We start from the raw sequence: 20,872 nt of genomic DNA, 5'->3' as shown, positions 1-20,872 counted from the left end.
TGGTGCCAAAACTAATGAGCACTGACACTTTGCTACATTTATTGCAATCCAAGTGCAGTTCTGATTGATGCTGCACCCCAGATGTCCAGTACAAGATTAAAATACTTTCTCAGTCAATCAATTCGAGAAGGCCACAATTGAAACGAAACTGAAGGGTGAGATGGGATTCATGCTTATCAATTCTACTCTGATAAATGCCAAATTATGATCTCTTCACACAAGGTCATCCACACAAATAACCATCTAACAGTCAGCAGTCAAAACAGCACCATTAAACTTTGTAATAATTTGATTATCTTTTATACACAAAGCATCTATCATCCTCTGAATACTGCATTTTAAAATATCTTTTATTCTTTAGTACTATGAAAACTTACAATACTTTAGTGGAGTAATTGTTAAACGTTCACAATGCATTTGTCCTCTACAAGTTTAATGTAGTGTTTCGCAAAACCAAAACCGCTTCACACAGAGGCTAAACTTCGAATGCAAATTAGGTGTGAAGACCCAAACTGACTTCATAGCAAAGTGGAGTGAGACTTCCTCATCCACTTTGTTGCAGCCTTGCCAACGTCACTTACATCCAGAGAACAAATTTAAAAAAAACATTTATGCATCCTTGGAAGGAAAGAAACTAAATGGAGTAGAGGAGTAAAGAGATCTGGGAATACAGATAAATAAATCATTAAAGTAGCAACACAAGTTGATAAGGCCGTATGGACTGCAAACAAAGTACTGGGGTTCATTTGTAGATGAATATAATACAAAAACAGGGAGGTAATATTAAATTTATATAGAACCTTGGTTACACCACACTTGGAGTACTGTGCACAGTTGTGGTCTCCATACCACAAAAAAGATATTGGCCCCAATATTAACAGGGAGGGAGCAAGGTGGGGGGGAACCAGAAATCTTGAATTTAACGCCTGGACCTCATTATAATTTTTGAATTTCATTAAACGGTGGGAGCTCGATTTAAATATTAGAATGTGGAATCCCGCCTCTTGAGAGTGGGGCACAGACACACCATGCAACCCACCGCCGTAAAAATGGGGTGGGGGGGGGAGTTAAAATTCCCCCCATTGAAGCACTGGAAAAAGTGCAGAAAAGATTTACAAGGATGTTACCAGAATTGAGAGGTTGCAACTATCAGGTAACAAAGAGCAGTCTGGGGCTCTTTGCTTTGGAGAAAATAAGATTAAGAAGGAGTCCAATGTGGATGACGGTGAATGTGGAAAAACTGTTTCCATTTGTGGGTGAGTCCAGAACAAGCGGGCATAAATATAAAATAACCACTAACAGATCAAATAAAAATCTAAGGATATGAATATGAAACTCGCTGTCGTATGGAGTGCTCAAAGCAGATAGCATTGTTGCATTTAAGGGGAGGCTTGATGCATACGTGAGGAAGAAAGGAATAGCGGGATATGGGACAGGTGGACAGAGCTAATTAGAGTTGAGGGGGCTCGTGTGGAGTATAAACACCAGCATAGATCAGTTGGGCCAAATGGCCTGCTTCTAAGCTGCAGATTCTAAGTAATTCCATATAATACAATTTTATGTACATGTACTTTCAGCAATACAGGAGTTACATATTATAGACAATGCTATCAGTCAAGACATGCTCCTTTGCATATGTACAATATTTCTCACTGTCTTGGAAACAGTCAACAACACCTAACTGAATATCAGCTCTCTTATTTTAGACAGTGAAAAACATTGTGCATTCCTGCACAATCCTACCACAAAATCCAGAAGAATTTCCCTTTTCAAATATTTTCATCATTCCCTGAAGGTTTTTGAAATTAATCTAATTACTTTAAAGTGATTTTTTTATTCAGTCATGAGATGTGCCAGCATTTATTGCTCATCTCTAACTGTCCTTGAGAAGGTGGTGGTGAGCTGCCTTCTTGAGCCGCTGTAGTCCTGTGGTGAAGGTTCTCCCACAGTGCTGTTAGGTAGGGAGTTCCAGGATTTTGACCCAGTGACGATGAAGCAACGGTGATATATTTCCAAGTCGGGATGGTGTGTGACTTGGAGGGGAACGTGCAGGTGGTGTTGTTCCCATGCACCTGCTGCCCTTGTCCTTCTAGGTGGTAGATGTCGCGTGTTTGGGAGGCGCTGTCGAAGAAGCCTTGGCAGGTTGCTGCAGTGCATCTTGTAGCTGCTATACACTGCAGCCATGGTGCGCCGGTGGTGATGGGAGTGAATGTTTAAGGTGGGGTGCCAATCAAACAGGCTGCTTTGTCCTGGATGGTGTTGAGTTTCTTGTGTGTTGTTGGAGCTGCACTCATCCAGGCAAGTGGAGAGTATTCCAGCACACTCCTGACTTGTGCCTTGTAGATGGTGGAAAGGCTTTGGGGAGTCAGGAGGTGAGTCACTCGCTGCAGAATACCCAGCCTCTGACCTGCTCTTGTAGCCACAGTATTTATGTGGCTGGTCCAGTTAAGTTTCTGGTCAATGGTGACCCCAGGATGTTGATAATGGGGGATTCGGCGATGGTAATGCTGTTGAATGTCAAGGGGAGGTGGTTAGACTCTCTCTTATTGGAGATGGTCATTGCCTGGCACTTATCTGGCGCAAACATTACTTGCCAGTTATCAGCCCTAGCCTGGATGTTGTCCACATCTTGCTATATGCTGGCCTGGACTGCTTCATTATCTGAGGGGTTGCGAATGGAACTAGACACTGTGCAATCATCAGTGAACATCCCCATTTCTGACCTTATGAGGAGGGAAGATCATTGATGAAGCAGCTGAAGATGGTTGGGCCTAGGACACTGCCTTGAGGAACTCGTGCAGTGATGTCCTGGGCTGAGATGATTGGCCTCCAACAACTACTACCATCTTCCTTTGTGCTAGGTATGACTCCAGCCACTGGAGTATTTTCCCCCTGATTGCCATTGACTTCAATTTTACTCGGGCTCCTCGATGCCACACTTGGTCAAATGCTGCCTTGATGTCAAGGGCAGTCACTCTCACCTCACCTCTGGAATTCAGCTCTTTTGTCCAGGTTTGGACCAAGGCTGTAATGAGGTCTGGAGCCGAGTGGTCCTGGCGGAACCCAAACTGAGCATCGGTGAGCAAGTTATTGTTGAGCAAATGCTGCTTAATAGCACTGTCGATGACACCTTCCTTTACTTTGCTGATGATTGAGAGTAGACTGATGGGGTGGTAATTGGCCAGATTGGATTTGTCCTGCTTTTTGTGGACAGGACATACCTGGAAAATTTTCTACATTGTCAGGTAGATGCCAGTGTTGTAGCTGTACTGGAACAGCTTGGCTAGAGCCGCGGCTAGTTCTGGAGCACAAGTCTTCAGCGCTACAGCCGGGATGTTGGCAGGGCCCATAGCCTTTGCTGTATCCAGTGCACTCAGCTATTTCTTGATATCATGTGAAGTGAATCAAATTGGCTGAAGACTGACTTTTGTGATGGTGGGGATCTCGGCACTTCTTGCTGAAGTTGGTTACGAACGCTTCAGCATTGTCTTTTGCACTCACGTGTTGGACTCTGTCATCATTAAGGATGGGGATGTTCATGGAGCCTCCTCCTCCTGTTAGTTGTTTAATTGTCCACCACCATTGATGACTGGATGTGGCAGGACTGCAGAGCTTTGATTTGATCCATTGGTTGTGGGATCGCTTAGCTCTGTCTATAGCATGTTGCTCCCACTGTTTAGCATGCATTTAGTCCTGTGTTGTAGTTCACCACTTTGGCACCTCATTTTTTGGTACGCCTAGTGCTGCTCCTGACATGCTCCTCTACACACCTCATTGAACCAGAGTTGATCCTCTGGCTTGATGGTAATGGTAGAGTGAGGGATATGCCGGGCCATGAGGCTACAGATTGTGGTGGAATACAATTCTGCTGCTGCTGATGGCCCACAGCGCCTCATGGATGCCCAGTTTTGAGCTGCTAGATCTTTTCTGAATCTATCCCGTTTAGCACAGTGGTAGTGCTACACAACACAATGGACAGAGTCCTCAATGTGAAGAAAAGACTTCATCTCCACAAGGACTGTGTGGTGGTCACTCATACCAATACTGTCATGGACAGATGCATCTACGACAGATAGATTGGTGAGGATGAGGTCAAGTAGGTTTTTCCCTCGTGTTGGTTCTTTCACCACCTGCCGCAAGCTCAGTCTGGCAGTTATGTCCTTCAGGTCTCGGGTTTACCAGTGATATAATATTTGAAGATGCATTTAAATTACATTTGTGTCAGGTTAGCCCTTAACTTTAGATTCAGGCTGCATTTACACTATGGCTGCAATGTCTGTGCAATGTGAAATCGCTTCACACCAATGCTACAGTAATAATGTGAATGTATTACATCCTTAGTTAGAATAATGAAGAATTCACTTGAATCTCTAAGTATCAGGATTTGTAAAGTGTAACTTGTTTGTAGTGTGTGAACTATGCAGTACCCTTGCTGGGGTCAGAGGTACTCAGAAGGTCCACACCACTTACATATAAACAACGGAAAGAATTGAAGTGGGTTGACAGTGTAGGTAGGAACAGGCTTTTCATAAATGGTTATAGCAGAGTGCCCAAAAGAGCTTTAAAAGCTGAAATGGAATATGGAAGAAAATCACTGTATAATTTTAGGTCCATTGATTTGTAAATTATCCAAGAAGGCAATACACTGAGATTGCTGTATTATGCAAAGCTGAATTATATTATGATCAGGCAGACCTGGTCATGATATTCTAAGGTTAGGGAAAAATAAATGTCGCATGAAAAATACTGTATTAGCCCTCAACGGACTGTTGGCTGCACTGTAAGAAATTATTATAAAATAATGCATAGAAATGTATTGTTTTCTGTTGAGTGCTTTCTAACAATAATTTTTACACACAAAGATTTCAGTCCATAACAGTAAAGATGATTTCGCTTAAAAAGAAACCGAAAAAGCAATGATCTTATCTACACTACAACTGTATAATCTCCCTGTTCAACTGTCTGTGTACACAGGAGTGGAGCCTTATTTGAAATGTTTTAAACATTTTATTCTCAGGAGGTGGATGACGATGGCAAAGCTGCATTTATTGCCCATCCCTGGTTGCCTTTCAGAAGATGGTGATGGCCCTTCTCCTTGAATGGCTATAGTCCGTGTGGTGAAGGTGCTTCTACAATAATGTTAGGTCGGGAATTCCAGCATAATGACTCAGCGATGATGTTGGAATAACGAAATATGGCTCAGTCATGATGGTGTGCGACCTGAAGGGGAATTGGGGTGATGGTGGTTCCAAATCATTATTGCTCTTGTCCTTCTCAATGGTGGAGGTCACAGGGGAGGGAATGGCTGTCAAAGCAACCTTGATAAGTTGCTGCAGTGCATCCTCTAACTAGTTCATACTGTAGCCACAGTGAGCCAGTAAGTGGAGGGAGTGTATATTGTGTCAAGTGGCTTAGGTCCTGATCAAACAAACTTTGTATCCTGGGTGTGTCAAGCTTTCTGAGTGTGGTTGCAGCTGTACCCATCGAGTTGTGAGTATTGCAACTTACTTCCAACTTGAGCCTTGCTGGATAGACTTTGAGGGGTCAGAAGGTGAACCTCTGGTCACAGACTCTGCCCTGTTCTTGTAACCAATTACTATGTAAATTTAAGTAAAGCAGTTCTCATTTTAGATTCATATATTTTCTCCTTATTTTTATAAAATACTTCAATTTTATATTATTTCAAATTAAATATCAAAACTTATGGCAATTTGGATCAATAAAAGGCATGACAAGAGCGAATCGTAACATCAAAAAAAGGCATGGGGAGAACGGACCTCAAGGATCAATAAAAGGCACGGGGAGAGCAGACCTGAAGGATCAATAAAAGGCACGGGGAGAGCAGACCTGAAGGATCAATAAAAGGCACGGGGAGAGCAGACCTGAAGGATCAATAAAAGGCACGGGGAGAACGGACCTGAAGGATCAATAAAAGGCACGGGGAGAACGGACCTGAAGGATCAATAAAAGGCACGGGGAGAACGGACCTGAAGGATCAATAAAAGGCACGGGGAGAGCAGACCTGAAGGATCAATAAAAGGCACGGGGAGAGCAGATCTGAAGGATCAATAAAAGGCACGGGGAGAGCAGACCTGAGTGGTGAAATAAAAAAAAAAAAAAATTAGATCAAGAAAAAGACTAAAAGTGATTTCAAAGAGGAGCGGCGAGGGTAAGTCAGTGTAAGTATTTAATTTATTGGTAAGTGTTTTTAGTGCTGGTTGTGTTTAGTGGTTAGGGTCTTTAGTGGTGGTTAGTGTTTTTAGTAATTAGTCTGTTAGTGTTAGTTGAAAAGCCTAAAAACTAAACAGTTAAAAAAAGTGGGAAACTAGTTTAAAATAGATAAATTAATTAGTTTTTAAAAAATACTAAAAATAAACCAAGTCAATTAATTACATAAAATCATTAATTAGTTAAATATATAAAACAACGTTAGATAGGGATGGCAGGGCAGGTGATGTGTCATAACTGCAGCATGTGGAAGTTGGTGGAGACCAGCGAGATCCTGAGCAATCACATCTGCAGTAAGTGTCTGCAGCTCAAGGAACTTCGGCTCAGAATTGTTGAGCTGGAGTCCGAGCTGCGGATATTGCAATGCATCAGGGAGGGGGAGAGTTATCTGGACACTTTGATCCAGGAGGCAGTCACACCCCTAAGGTTAGGTAGTAGTTTAGATTTGGTCAGTGGCCAGGGACAGGAGGATGTGACTGCGAGTGAGGCAGGTAAGGGGACACAGGATGCAGTGATGGAGGACCCTCAGCCCTTGACCTTGTCGAACAGGTACGACGTACTTGCTACCTGTGTGGATGAGAACAAAGACTGCAGGGAGGATGGGCAATTTGACCATGGCACCGTGGTACAGGAGGCCATTCAAGTAGGGGAGTAAAAAGGAATGTGGTAGTGGTAGGCGATAGTATAGTCAGGAGGATGGACAGTGTTCTCTGCAGTCACAGCCTAGAGTCCCGAAGACTGTGTTGCCTGCCCAGGACCAGGGTTAACTATATCTCCTCACAGCTGGAGAAGAATTTGGAGCATGAGGGGGAGGATCCAGTTGTCGTGGTCCACATAAGAGCCAATGACATAGGTAGAACTAAGAATGAGGTTCTGATGAGGGAGTTTAAGGACTAGGGTCCAAATTAATGAGCAGAACCTCAAAAGTAATAATCTCTGGATTACTACCTGAGCCACGCGCAGATTGCCAAAGGGCCAGACAGATCAGAAAGTTAAATGCGTGGCCCAAAGAGTGGTGTGGGAGGAAGGGGTTTGGATTCATGGGGCACTGGCACCAATGCTGGGAAAAGAGGGAGCTGTTCTGTTGGGACGGGCTCCACTTAAACTGGGCTGAGACCAGTGTCCTGTCGAATCAAATAACTAGGGGGGTAGATAGGGCTTTAAACTAAAAAGTTGGGGGATGGGTTCAGGTAAGGGTAAATTTATAAATCTAAGGAGAAAAGTCAAGGCCATAGAGCAGTGTAGCGATTTGGGTAAAGATAAGCAGAGTGTGTCAGGAAGAGACAGCGAGTTTAACGGTAATAGGGCATCAGTGAATAAGGTCAAATCAGGAAAAAATAGTAAAAAATTAAAATTAAAGGTGCTTTATCTGCATGCACGAAGCATTCGTAACAAGGTAGATGAATTAATGGCACAAATAGTGATAAATGGGTTTGATCTAATAGCCATTACTGAGACGTGGTTGCAGGGTGACCAAGGTTGGGAACTAAATATTCCAGGGTACTTGACTTTTCGAAGACAGACAAAATGGAAAGGAGGTGCGGTAGCCCTGATAATAGAGGATGGCATAAAGACAATAGTGAGAAAGGATCTTGGCTGGGAAGATCAGGAAATAGAAACAGTATGGGTGAATCTAAGAAATAACAAGGGGCAGAAAACACTGGGGAGAGTAGTTTATAGGCCCCCTAACAGTTATACTGTTGAAGCGAGTATTAATCAAGAAATAAGAGGAGCTTGTAACAAAGGTAACGCAATATTAAGGGGGGACTTTAATCTTCATATGGACTGGGCAAATCAAATTGGCAAAAGTAGTTTGGAGGACAAGTTTCCTAGAACAATACATTGTGGAACCAATCAGGGGCCAGGCAATTTTAGATCTTGTTTTGTTTAATGAGACAGGGTTAATTAGTAACCTCATGGTAAGGGATCCTCTGGGGAAGAGTGATCATAATATGATAGAATTTCATATTGAGTTCGAGAGTGACATACTTAAGTCCGAAACTAGAATTTTAAACTTAAACAAAGTGAATTACAGTTGGATGAGGTTGAATGGGAGATTAGATTAAAAGATATGATGGAGGAAAAGCAATGATGAACATTTAAATAATTATTTCATAATTCTCAACAAATATATATTCCATAGAGGAATGAAAACTCCATGGGAAAAGTGATCCATCCATGGCTAACCGAAGAAGATAAGGATAGTATTAAATTAAAACAAGAGACTAATAACGTTGTCAAGAAGAGTAGTAAGCCTGAGGATTGGGTAAGTTTTAGAACCCAGCAAAGGATGACCAAAAAATTAATAGAGGGAGAAAATAAAATATGAGAGTAAACTAGAAAGAAATATAAAAACAGATTGCAAGAGCTTCTACAAGTATGTAAAAAGGAAGAGATTAGTGAAAGTAAACGTGGGCCCCTTAGAGGCTGAGACAGGAGAAATTATAATGGGGAATAAGGAAATGGCAGAGACGTCAAACAAATATTTTGTATCTGTCTTCACAGTAGATGGTGCAAAAAACTTACTGGAAATAGTGGGGAACCAAGGGTCTAATGAGAGGGAGGAACTTAAAGTAATTAATATTAGTAAAGAAAAAGTACTGGAGAAATTAATGGGACTAAAAGCCAACAAATCCCCTGGACCTGATGGCCTACATCCTAGGGTTCTAAAAGAGATGGCTGCAGAGATAGTGGATGCATTGGATTTGATCTTCAGAATTCTCTAGATTCTAGAACGGTCCCAGTGGATTGGAAGGTAGCAAATGTTACCCTGCTATTCAAGAAAGTAGGGAGAGGGAAAACTGGGAACTACAGGCCAGTTAGCCTGACATCAGTTGTTGGGAAAATGCTGGACTCTATTATTAAGGATGTGGTAATGGGGCACTTAGAAAATCATAATAGAGTCAACATGGTTTTATGAAAGGGAAATCATGTTTCACAAATCTACTGGAGTTTTTTGAGGATGTAACTAGCAGGGTAGATAAAGGGGAACCAGTGGATGTAGTATATTGGATTTTCAAAAGGTATTCGATAAGGTGCCACAAAAAAAGGTTGTTAAGCAAGATAAGGGCTCATGGGTGTGTTGGTAATATATTAGCATGGATAGAGGATTGGTTAACGGACAGAAAAGAGGGAGTAGGAATAATCGGGTCATTGTCAGGTTGGCAGGCTGTGGGGCGCCGCAAGGTTTAATGCTTGGGCCTCAGCTATATACAATCTATATTAATGACTTAGATGAAGGGAACTAGTATAATGTATCCAAGTTTGCTGATGATACAAAGCTAGGTGGGAAAGTAGCTGTGTGGAGGACACAAAGAATCTGCAAAGAGATTTAGACAGGTTAAGTGAATGGGCAAGAAGGTGGGAGATGGAATATAATGTGGGGAAATGTGAGGTTATTCACTTTGGTAGGAAAAATTGAAAAATGGAATATTTTTTAATTGGTGGGAAATTATTAAATGTTGGTGTTCAGAGGGATTTAGGTGTCCTTGTACACGAAACACAAAGTTAGCATGCAAGTACAGCAGGCAATTAGGAAGGCAAATGGTATGTTGGCCTTTATTGCAAGGGGGTTGGAGTACAAGAGTACAGAAGTCTTGCTGCAATTGTACAGGGCTTTGGTGAGACCACACCTGGAGTATTGTGTACAGTTTTGGTCTCCTTACCTAAGGAAGGATATACTTGCTTTAGAGGCGGTGCAATGAAGGTTCACTAGATTGATTCTTGGGATGAGAGGGTTGTGCTATGAGGAGAGATTGAGTAGAATGGGCCCATATCCTCTGGATTTTAGAAGAATGAGAGGTGATCTCATTGAAACATACAAGATTCTGAGAAGGCTTGACAGGGTAGATGCTGAGAGGCTGTTTCCCTTGGCAGGAGAGTCTAGAACTAGGGGCCATAGTCTCAGGATAAGGGGTCGGCCATTTAGGACTGAGGAGAGGAGGAATTTCTTAACTCAGAGAGTTGTGAATCTTTGGAATTCTCTATCCGAGAGGGCAGTGGATGCTTAGTTGTTGAGGATATTCAAGACTGAGATTGATGGATTTTTGGCCTCTTAGGGATTCAAGGGATATGGGGATCAGGCAGGAAAGTGGAATTGAGGTCAAAGATCAGCCATGATCTTACTGAATGGCGGAGCAGGCTCGAGGGGCCGTATGGCCTACTGCTGCTCCTATTTCTTATGTTCTTATGTGATGATCTCCAACTCCATGGGGGTAATTTTAACCCCCAAGAGCGTGTGGGCAGGTAGTAAAAATAGTTGAATTCTTGAGCGAGACCGCAGCCCAGCTCCAACTCGCCCACTTCCGGGTTTAACTCAGACGCGTTAGGATGTGCGCGCACAAAAGAAACCCGGAGTCCCATCCCCACTTAAAGCTGCCGGTGCGATAGAGTTATACAGCACGGATAGAGGCCCTTCGGCCCATCGTGTAAAAGGGGCACTTCATTTTTTTGTGTATTAGAAATGTAAAACGAATTTAACCTTACCTGTTCAGCTTTCCCATCGCTTCTGATTCACATCAGGTGAAAGAATGTGAGAAGGATCCATGAGGTGAGTGAGTGCCTTTATTGCACTGCTTGTGGGCCAGGATGAGCAGGAGTGCAACATCCAGGTCCAACAAGCTTACCTGGTGCGATTGGACCCCCGCAATCAGCCAACTCCCTACCCATGGTGAACCCACCCCCGATAGTGGATCCACTGATGGTGGGCTCCCTCCCCCGCCCCGGGCTGGTGGACTCCCCCACATCCGACCCCACCCCCCACCTGGATGGCTGAGACCCCTCTATACCTCCAACTCCTCCCAACCCCCGATCTTCTCCACGACATCCTCTGATCTTCTGGCTACATCCTCTGTTCTTTTGGCGACATTCTCCAATGTTCTGGTGACCTCCTCCAATCTTCTGGCGACCTGAACACCTCCAGACCCACAATGTCCTCCACAGCCCGCCCCCCATTCCCCTCCGGATGTCCTCCACAGCCCACGATCTTTCCCTCTCTCCTCTCTGATTCCTGCCTGGTCAATCAGCCTGGCTGCTGGGTGCAAAACCTGAAAGTAAAATCTATTGCCCTCACCCGTCAACATTACTTCCGGGTTTTGCATCCGATTATCTTCCCTTCTGCTCCCTTCCCACCTCATGTAAAAATCACACTCCATATCTCACTAATGCTTGTCCTGGTTCTCTTTAAGTGGCTACATACAGCTTTAACCTGCACGCAAAGGAAAATATTAAAATGAATTGATTCCACACCTCAAACAGCACACCTATGCCCATGATACCTCCCTCCCAGGGCCAATACTTTGCAAAGGGGATGATCTGGTCTTTGTGGTGGCTATAGTGAGTTTGAACAGATTTTGCAAGTACTAAGTGAAAGATATTACGGTGGCCTGGCAAATATACCTTGTATCTTGTATTGCATACAAAAGTGCCTGGAAAGTGAAATACGATTGACTCTTGGATCAGCAGTACAACAATACTGTATTCCAATCAGGCAGTTCTGCTAGTAATCAATCGTTTCTAGCCTGAATTGCCTGTGGATACCCGTTGTCTGAGCTTATGCATGAAATATGGCCAGCAAGGAATCGAAAGGCAGCCAGTGCCTGTGGAACTAGGAGAGGAGAGGAGAAATTTTGAGGAAAAACTATTTTAAAATTCACAAATTAATTTGAAATGAATTTGAATACAACAGAATTCAGAAATCAGAAAGTTATGTTGTTAAATAATCTTGGAGATCACAAAGTACAATTGAGGGAGGCCTTTTGGTCCCTCTTAATCCTCCATCCATAGAAACCTACAATCCCCCTATCACCACCACAAACTGCTTCTTGATATGATTCCAGAGGTTTTGCCTTCCCTCCACTACCTAGAGACCTAGAGGACCATTCCATTTACCAAACGTTTTTTGTGTGAGGTACCTCCTGACATCAGTCCTGAATTTGCCTTTACCAATTTGTACCTTTTCCTCTTTGTCCTGCTTTAACCTAAAAAAAGTGATTGTTGGTGGTATTATAGCATAGATGAACCTTTTCTATTCCATTTGGCATTTTATATAAGTTTATAATATTTGCTTCCTTCCAAAGCTGAAGGATCCAAGGGCCTTAAATTCCAAGATTTGGGAGGTGGCGGGGGGGGGGGGGGGGGAATGGGCAAGAGTGGTGTAGTACTGGCATAAGAGACTGCATTTGGGGTAAAAGTCAGATATAGCAGTTACAATCTAAAATACACGCTAAATTCCGGTAAATTGGCTGCTGGTAGAAGATACAGCTGCCCCTGAAGTGGTAATTTATACAATTGACAGGATAATGAGGGAAAAGGCTGCTGTACCACACATTCCAACATTTGACACCAGAATTGTATCTGAGTTAAGTTAATTCTGTAGAAAACAAGGGTAAGTTACCTGCATTAGTGTCAAACCAGGAGGTGGTTGAATTCACAGGTTTTGACTGTTCACAAACTTTGTCTGAAATATTAACTTTGACCGGAACAATTAGAAAAACTCTAATTGTTCACGGCTGTGGCAGAAAAGATTCTTCAAGCAGCCTTTCAGCAGTTTCAGGCAGGGACATCTATTGCTTCCCACCCTACTGTGATGGAGCCCTTAGGTACACTGTGGGCATTCCCATAAATATCCTTATAATGGAGTCAGGAAGAAGAGGAAATGAGAGGGGCACACACAGGATAAGGTTATACCAAAGGGGAAGAAGACCAATTGGGAGGTACCCTTCAACCAGATCACACTGCTCCCTTGATTCCCTCGGGAATTCCTCCCAGTATTCCCTCAGCAGGTCTCAGACTACAGCACAACATGGGTGCACTCTTCCTGACATGCTCGGATGAAGAGGGGAGAGGAAAACTAGCCCCAATATTTCCACGAGGTGTGCATTCCCCCAAAACAATACATAGATATATTAGCACAAAAATATTTTTTTAGCACGATGCCGACCAAGAAAAAACACATCTGCACAACAGCACTGGTTCTTTAAAAACGTGCTTATTTCTATTAAAAATAAATAATAAAACACACCAGGTCACAAAGTGTTTTGATATTCAGAAACCATGGCCCCCAAAATCTTCAGACAGCGATTATGGCCAGATCACGTACACCAGGAACCTGAGTGCTGACCCTGCCAAAGTGCACAGCGTCAGTGGGAGTTGCTATCATTTAGATACCCATGGCAGGTGCCCATACCGCTAGGGACACATCTCGGGTGCCCACCAGCCCACACAGGCTGGTAAGTCTTTTGCCTTCTGCCTGCTGCGGAAACACGCGGAGTTGTGACAGGAGGGCACCTGAGGGGCATTGGAATTTCCGTCCTATTTATCTATGCATCCTTATGACTTCAAAAGTCCCAGTTGATGGTATTATATAACGCAAAGAATTGATTGTACTCTAAGGAGCTTCATATAAATTCAACATCAGTTCCAGAAACATTTTTGTCCCCTTGAGTCCAAATCCAGTCAGCTATGATCAGCTAAGATATATTAATAGCACCAGTGATATGCATACAGATGACAGGGTTTGTTACTGTGAATTCCAGAGACAAACTTTAATCATAGAGCATCATACACTCAGGAATACAACTCCTGAAGGGGCTTTTAAGGATTTTGGAGCATAATACATGAATTGTACTGGTCAAATACTTGCCCTAAGGCAAACATTTCAACGGCAAAAAAAATAGAAAGCCCAGGAGCGTGACTAAAGCAAAAAGTTATGGCTTTTATTAGTTTCTAAATAATATCTTGTTGCATTTTAAGCAAGAAAAAGCATTTGTGGATTAAGTGCCAGACAAGCCTTTCAATAATTGCAAAATATTTTGAGAAATGTACATTTTTACTTTCCATATCTAAATATGCTAAAAAAAAAATCACTATGGTTTAGAAACTATTATTTGTGTGCTCAAAATGTGTAAAATCTGAGTTACTTTGAATTACTGGGGTAGAAATTGTTCCTCATTGAGCCCGTTATACTAATGGAAAATGGGGGTAAAAATGACCAATTTCACACCGCTATGTCCTGCACCGCAAGGACGCCTGAAATATGTCCGACACCATATTGGCCTTGGATATCACCTTGGCGACCCAGGTGACCGCTTTAAATAAGCGTTAGGCCCCTCGCATATGATAATTAGGGGCCTAGTGCCTGTTTGAGGAAACCTCAGCAATATTGGTCCGTACTAAGTGGAGTAGGCACGGGCCTGCTCTGCTCAGGTTTCGGTGCGATTACTGCGACCTATTTTTTTAACTTATCTTCCTATGGAACCAGAACTCTTGCTTCTCCCGGCTCCACAGAACTCTTGAGGGCCGCTGCCCCCCTCTCCTTCTTCTCCCACCCCATCCAGGGCTTACTTGAGGGCCACTGCTGGCAAGGCAGCAGGCCCAAATTTTATTTGAGACTGGTGCTGGCAGCTCACCTATATTATTGAAATGAGGCCCAATTTCGGGTGAGACTCGGGCCTCTGGCTTGAATCTGCCACCTGCTTGCAGCGCGTCACTTATTTTGAGCCCGAAAACGGGCCGAAACCAAATTCTACCTAACTGAGTTCAAATCACATGTAGGATCAGGCTGTTACACTGAAGAGGACTTCTGTAGGTTAGTGTGCATTATAACAGATACAACCGAAGAGCCAATATCACATCTGCAATAATGCTGCTGAGTCACTTCCTAACTACCAGTCACTTAATGAACTGAAATCTGAAAAGCCTTGCTAATGACACTGTGCAGCGTGCATGTATATAATGCTTTACATTTTCATTGTCTTCGCTGAAAGTATGGGAAACTCAGTGTACCCCAAAAAGCCCATATGGAAGGCCTTCTGTTATTTACAAATAAAAAAATTGCAGCATGTGCTAAAATTGTTTGCAGGAACAGGCCTTACTGTCCGCTGTCCACTTTAATCTACATGCCCACTGACTGCTGGAATTAATTAGTAATAACTTTTTTTAGAACTGTAAGGAGCAAATCAGTTTCATGCCTCGAGTGGAGTCATGTGTCAGCAGTGGAAGATTTTAAAATGCACAGAAAATGTGTTTCAGTTGTGCCTCTGAGATTAATATGTTTATGGAATTGTCTTCAGTTCTGCCTTCTCATGTGAAGATATGCACTATAACAGAAACATAATTATCACAGCACCAACAGTTCTGTACCAATCCCTGGGCTCAGACCCGATAAAGGAGAGTTTTAATAGAATGATAGAAATTACAGTGTAGGAGGAGGCCATTCGGCCCCCGGTGCCTGTGCTGGCGTTCTCTCCTGCAACCCAATTCTCCCCCAGATTCTTCTATACTCCTCCTTGTCAAATACTTATCCCATTCCCGTTTAAATGATGTTCTAGTCTCTGCCTCAATAGCCACTTGCGGTGAAACATCCCCTGGTCTAATAGCACTTAGTTCAAAAACCTTTCTTCCTTCTTCCTCCAGTGAGAAGAATGCTATGTCTCTGTCTTCTTATTCCCCATTCTCTCACCAGTGGAAACAATCTTTCACTATTTACCCACAGTAAAATCCAAAAGGATTTTGAGCATTTCGATATTGACTTTTTGGTGCCTGCTCTTGAGGAGGACTAAATAAGGCCTATGGAGCGGGAACTGTCAGGGTGATGCTTGGATTAACAAGGCTTATACTTGGGAAAAGAGCATAATGGGTTAAAGTATGAGCAGAAAAGGAAGAATAACTCATGTGCAGCCAATGCAATCAAAACGAAATTACAGGTAGACTAATTTGGGATTGATGGTCCACCGAGGAACGGATTGGTTGTATCGAAACACCAATTGAGCAAAGGAAGTCAAGCAGCATCTGTGGAGAAAGAAACAGAGTTAATGTTTCAGGTCGAAGACCTTTCGTCAGAACTGAAAGATGTTAAAGAGTTAAAGTTTTTAAGCAAGTACAGAGCCGGGGAAAGGGGGGCGGGGAGGGGAGGAGGAAAGAACAAAAGGGAAGGTCTGTGATAGGGTAGAGGGCATTAAATGACAAAAGGGATGATGGTGCAAGGCAAGGAAGGTGGTAATGGGACAGGGTAAGAAACAAAAGATTGATCAGGAATAGCTGTAAATGGCAGCAGTAAACCCATTACCAGCACTGGCTGACCGACAAAATGGGAGCAGTGGTTATGATCTGAAGTTATTGACATCAGTGTTGAGTCCAGAAGGTTGTAGAGTGCCTGATTGAAAGATGAGGTGCTGTTCCTCAAGCTTCCGTTGAGCTTCATTGGAACAGTGTAAGAGGCCGAGGATAGAGAGGTCAGAGTAGGAGTGGGAAGGGGAATTAAAATGGCAGGTAACCGGCAGGTCAGGGTCACGCTTGCGGACAGAGCAGAGGTGTTCAGCAAAGTGATCACCCAGTCTGCGTTTGGTCTCCCCAATGTAGAGAAGACTGCATTGTGTGTAGCGGATACAGTATACTAAATTGAAAGAAATACAAGTAAACCATTGTTTCATCTGGGAAGAGTGTTTGGGGCCCTGGACATTGGGAAGGGAGGAGATGAAGGGGCAGATGTTGCATCTCCTGCACTCGCACGGGAAGGTGCCTTGGGGAGGAGAGCAGGTGTTGGGGGTAATGGAAGAGTGGACCAGGGTGTCGCGGAGGGAGCAGTCCCTTCGGAATGCTGAATGGGGAGGGGAGGGGATGATGTGTTTGGTGGTGGGATCGCGCTGGAGGTGGCGGAAATGGCAGAGGATGATACATTGAAAGTGGAGGCTGGCGGGGTGGAAGGTGAGGACAAGGGGGACCCTATCATGGTTCTGGAAGGGAAGGGAAGGGGTGAGGGCAGAAGTGCGGGAAATAAGACAGACACGGCCGAGGGCCCTGTCAACTACAGTGGAGGGGACTCCTCGGTTGAGGAAAAAGGAAGATATATCAGAAGCACTGGTGTGGAAGGTGGTATCATCAGAACAAATGTGACGGAGACGGAGAAACTGGGAGAAAGGAATAGAGTCCTTACAGGAAGCGGGGTGGGAGGAAGTGTAATCAAGGTAGCTGTGGGAATCGGTGGGCTTATAATAGATATTGGTTGACAGCCTATCCCCAGAAATGGAGATAGAGAAGCCGAGGAAGGGAGGGGAAGAGTTGGAGATAGACCATGTGAAGGCGAGGGAAGGGTGGAAATTGGAAGCAAAGTGGATCAAATTTTCCAGTTTGGGGTGAGAGCAGGAAACGGCACCGATACAGTCATCAATGTACCAGAAAAAGAGGTGAGGGAGGGGACCGGAGTAGGACTGGAACAAGGAAAGTTCCACGTATCCCACAAAAAGGCAAGTATTGCTGGGACCCATAACTAGAGGCCATAAATACAAAATAGTCACTAATAAATCCAATAGCGGTAAGAATGTGGAATGTGCAAGGAGTAGTTGAGGCAAATAGCATTGATTCATTTAAGGGGAAGCTAGATAACCACATGAGGGAGAAAGGAATAGAAGGGTATCTTGATAGGATTAGATGAAGTAGGGAGGGAGGAGTTGGGAGGGAGGAATGGCCTGTTTCTGTGCTGTAGTTTTGATGTAACTCGATGATTGAAGTTTACCATTAAAATAACTTTCCTGTTCTCACATACCTTTCCTGTCTCTTCGTAGACCAAACTATCTTCCTTCTTGTGCTGACCTGGAGGTCTGTTGCACACACCTAGGGCATGATTTTGACTCCAAGCCGGGAAGGGGCGGGTGGGGGGGGGGGGGTGTTCAAATTGCAGACAGGAAACCCATTAGTACGGGTTTCCCAGACATCATTATGATTTTGACGTAAGGACATCTTTTATTTTTTTTGTCAGTTTGCCGTCCCACTGACCAGCCTGATTGATAGGCTGGTCTCAGTCAGATGGGGGACCAGCCAGGGATAGGACGTGTTCAGATAAGTCTTCAGGTAAGTCTTTGTTTGTATGGATGGGAGGGGCATGGTGGGCATGGGGGCATGGGTCGGTAGGGGGCATGGGTTGGCATGTGGGCATAGGTTAGCATGGGCTGGCACAGGGGTCACGGGGGAGTCAGTTATGGTGGGAGGGATCGGGGGTCAGTCACGGGGGGGTGTCTGGATCGGGGGTCATCGCAGGGGTTCGCGATCATTGGGGGGAACAGGGATTGGGGTCAAGGATTCGCAATCGTTGTGGGATGATCAGGGGTGGGGGTCCACGATCATTGGTGGGGGGATCGGGGATCAGGGCCGGAGGCCCGCGATGGTTGGGGGGGGATCGGAGTTCAGGGTCGGGGTCGGCGATGGTTGGGGGGGTGGAGATCAGGGGCGGGAGTCTACGATCATTGGGGGGTCGCTGCAGGTAGTCTTGTTGGGCCTGGGGGAAGTACTCCTGCTCCTCCGAGCCCACAAGCTGTGCCAGAAAGGCACCTACATGTTAGTCTCGAGCATTCTCGCCTCCTTTCACGAGGCATGAAAGAGAAGGCCTGGAAATCCCGGCCCCCACCAGAGTTGAAATTGGAAACTGTGAGAAAATGGAGGCTCGAAGCTTCCTTGAAAGGTTTTAAGGCCCGACCCGCCTCCTTGGACCGGGTTGGTCACCCGCCCCTCATCCTGCCCGGGTGAAACTGGAAATGGGCAGGTTGGAAGTGGTTGCGGGCGGTTTGGGGGCGGGTGTAAAATGGTTGCAATTTTCAATGCCCCCTGCACCCAACCCACCCGTTTTTCACTTTTAAAATCGTGCCCCTAGTGTTAGTTTTGATATTAGTGCTCTCTAATCAGAGTACTTCATTGCTTAGCTTTTGTCCTACCACAGGAGCAACCTTGTTTACTTCCCAGGTGTCCATGACATTTTTTTTTCTTTATTCGTTCATGGGATGTGGGTGTCGCTGGCGAGGCCGGCATTTATTGCCCATCCCTAATTGCCCTTGTGAAGGTGGTGGTGAGCCGCCGCCTTAAACCGCTGCAGTCCATGTGGTGACGGTTCTCCCACAGTGCTGTTAGGAAGGGAGTTCCAGGGCTGCACCACCTCCATTTTTGTTTTATGACTGGATTAAAGGAGCAAACACTAAATCTAAGCTGGACAAAAATACCCTATTTTTGTCACAGTGGGCAAAATCGTGATAATACAGAACCGCAGCTCTCCATTATTAATTGGATATAAGAAAGACTGTGTGTCCATGGGTGTCAGTATTAGCAAGAGAGAAAGAGACAGACATATGGAGGAAGATATGATAAACTGGCCCAATTAGGTTGCCATTCTTTTTACTTAACACCTAGACCTCTAAGGCATTGTGAAGGAAATTAGCAATGACAGGCAAGTTCATCAGTGCCAACCTAGGTTTCAATAACATTGTTGTAATTCATCTAAAATTAACTGAAGCCAGTGGAACGTCACTACCCGTGATGTTTACCGACTGCCCAGAAACAATGAGCAATACAAAATACACGTAGCAATATCAATATCCATAATTAACAGCTGTAATAAATTCAAGTGTCAGTAAATGATTTTGAGACTGAACTTCTCCGACTGTCTGTTTTATTTTTTTTAATGTTGGAAGTATTGAAATGAATACAATATTTATTACGTTCAAATCAAATGTGTTACCTGTGTTAATTTTAGCACAGAGATTATTTTACATTAAGAAACCATACTGAAATCTGCTGGTGCAAATGCTTTTTGGCTGAAATAACCAGCTTATATCCAGTTTAACATATAAGACAATTAGGTACTACAGCCCTTATAAGAACTGCACGTGCAAATCTAGCTACTTTATAGACTGTCTTGACTATTGTGATGGTGCAGATGTATTTTCAAGTCCTGGCTCTAGATTTAATAGAATGGTTTACTTTAGACCCAATACCATTGCAATTGTTGTTTTCATGGTATAACACAATGGGCCAGAAATTACTTACCTGAGGACACCGCTCCATAATGGCGCCCTCTCCAACCACCGGCAAATCGATTGTGCAAGTTCACGAATGCGCACATGCACAGTAAAACCAGGAAATTGCAAATTTGCTCCCATTGGTTTGCCGGCGGTTTGACATGTACGAATTAAAGGGGCACCTACACTACAATCAATAAAATCAGGAAACATTCGTAAACTTACCCATCCGCCCAGCTGGAACGAAGATACTTACACCACCAAAAGGTACGCTGGAAAATACCAGCCTTGCACTACTTTTTAAAAGCGCGGAGACTGTTAATGACTGCGAAACAACAAAACATTAAATCTTAAAAATGTGGAATGTCAAATTACTCTTAGTTTAAAGTTTTTTGATCATTAAAAAAAATTTAAATTAAAAAAAAATGTTTAACTTTTAACTTCTGCAAGTTTCCTTAATTTAAATCATTTACTTGGCTTTTTATAATAAGGTATGTTAATTTTTTATTTATACTAACATAGACAAGTTCACTTTAAATGAATGAGTTTTGCTTGTGGGCGTGACCTCTCTTCTTGGCAGATTCTGTGGGCGTGGCTTCCATTCCCACAGAGCCTATCGGTACGAAGGAAGGTGCGCTGATATCACAGCTCTGAACTGAGAAAAAATTATAACTGGAGCATGTGGACGTTGGAGAGCACGAAGTAAGTATTTTCATAGTCTTTGTCCGCAGGATGTGCGGAAAGCCTTGCCACACTGGTCAGAGAAAGTTCCAGCCCATTTGGGAGCTGATGCTTGTGTTATGCAAGGAGGGAAACAGTGCATGTCATTAGAATGGAGGATCAGCCTTCATAACTTTGGATTC

Source organism: Heptranchias perlo, chromosome 6 (assembly GCF_035084215.1).
Source record: "Heptranchias perlo isolate sHepPer1 chromosome 6, sHepPer1.hap1, whole genome shotgun sequence".
NCBI classification, from domain to species: Eukaryota; Metazoa; Chordata; class Chondrichthyes; order Hexanchiformes; family Hexanchidae; genus Heptranchias; species Heptranchias perlo.
This window is presented reverse-complemented; position numbering follows the sequence as displayed.